The sequence below is a fragment of the Aquila chrysaetos genome, chromosome 10 (genome assembly GCF_900496995.4).
Source record: "Aquila chrysaetos chrysaetos chromosome 10, bAquChr1.4, whole genome shotgun sequence".
NCBI classification, from domain to species: Eukaryota; Metazoa; Chordata; class Aves; order Accipitriformes; family Accipitridae; genus Aquila; species Aquila chrysaetos.
This window is the reverse complement of record NC_044013.1, coordinates 10,786,990-10,789,117: the sequence shown is the minus strand read 5'-3', so window position 1 is coordinate 10,789,117 and position 2,128 is coordinate 10,786,990.

Here is a 2,128-nt window from a genome sequence, read left to right as displayed (position 1 = left end):
CACAGTTGCCAAAGTTTTTTCTTTTTTGTTATTACCGATGTTTAGCTGCACAGTAAACATCCATGAGGCATACTCTAGCATAAGTTGACTAATGGTGGTTGGGTTACCACCATTATCTAGAAAAAGTCTGAGAATAGTTAATGACTTGTAGTGTAACACTGCAGGGTGGCCTGCACAGGTACTTCCATTGCTAGAGTTGCTGGTGGTGATATAACAGAAATACTGCATTCAAGGACAGACCTTTTCAAATAGTTCATAATTTCTCTCAGCAGAGGAGAAAAGCAGATGTATGTAATAACTCTTTCATGTAAATATTTTCTTTATCACTGAACCTTCCTCGCTGGAAACTGAGTTGGGAGGAGCAGGAAGAAAGAATACTGGTGTCTCTTTATACTCTAGCCCCCATCAAGGTTAAATCCATTCAGACAGACCTAGGACCCCAATGAGTTAGTTCAGAACAGTTATCTCATAAGCAAGAACATGGGATTAATCTCTAAAAATTAGTAATTTGATCCTCAAAATAACTTTTTAATGGCATAAAATAAAATACAGTGTGAGGGCTACATTGAAGAAAAAGAAACAAAATGGGGACAGCATTTTCTGTAACTGAGTGAAGGTTGTCTAATTTTTAAAAATGCATTATCATGTATGAACAACCTTATTTCTGGCATAGTTTATTGTTTATCCACAAAGTCTCTAAAGTGCATTTTCTTTAACCAGAACTTGTAGCTAGTGTGCTGGGCTGACCCTGTCTGGACACCAGGTTCCCACCAAAGCCACTCTATCAATCATTCTCCCTTCTCAACTGGACAGGGGAGAGAAAACATAATGAAAGGCTCATGGGTCGAGATAAGGACAGGGAGAGATCACTTACCAATTACCATCATGGGCAAAAAAGACTCAACTTTGGGAAATTAGTTTAATTTATTACCAGTCAAATCAGAGTAGTATAATGAGAAATAAAACCAAATCCTAAAAACACCTTCCCCCCACCCCTCACTTCTTCCTGGGCACAACTTCACTCTCGATTTTCTCTATCTCCTCCCCACCAGTGGTGCAGGGGGATGGGGAATGGGGTCTGTGGTCAGTTCATCATATGTTGTCTCTGCTGCTCCTTCCTCCTCAGGGGGAGGACTCCTCACGCTCTTCCCTGGCTCCAGCATGGTGTCCTCCTCACGAGAGACAGTTCTTCATAAACTGGTCCAGAGTGAGTCCCCCACAGGGTCACAAGTCCTGCCAGCAAACCTGCTCCAGCATGGGCTCCTCTCTGCATGGGTCCACAGGTCCTGCCAGGAGCCTGCTCCAGCGTGGGGTTCCCACGGGGTCACAGCCTCCTCCAGGCATCCACCTGCTCCGGCATGGGGTCCTCCACGGGCTGCAGGTGGATATCTGCTCCACCATGGGCCTCCATGGGCTGCAGGGGGACAGCCTGCCTCACCATGGTCTTCCCCACGCGCTGCAGGGGAATCTCTGCTCTAGCGCCTGGAACACCTCCTACACCTCCTTCTTCACTGACCTTGGTGTCTGCAGGATTGTTTCTCTTACATGTTCTCACTCCTCTCTCACAGCTGCAATCGCTGCTGCACAGCTATTTTTTTTTCCCCCTCCTTAAATACGTTATCCCAGAGGTGCTACCACCATCGCCGATGTGCTCGGTCTTGGCTGGCGGCGGGTCCGTCTTGGAGCCGGCTGGCATTGGCTCTGTCGGACATGGGGGAAGCTTCTAGCAGCTTCTCACAGAAGCCACCCCTCTAGCCCCTCTGCTACCAAAACCTTGTCACCCAAACCCAATACAGCAAGACACAGCTGGAACACTTGAGTTGAGGCAATCCCAAGGTGTCCACAGATTCAGAGCAAAGCTATTTGGTGCTCAGCACTGGAGATAAGCACCAGATGTTCCCAGCCAGCTCTAATTCTGGCTTTGCCAGACACAGGCAACATTACTTAATCCCTTGTTCTTAGGCATCACTTTCCCTATCTGTAATGATAACAAAGCATTATGAAGACCGACTAATCCATGGTCCAAAGGCAGTCTCCACATGGCAGCAAAGATGGACATTTCCAATAGTAGCGTGAAGGACAAGTGTTATTTATCAAGTGTTATTGAAGAGTTATGTGACATTCAATG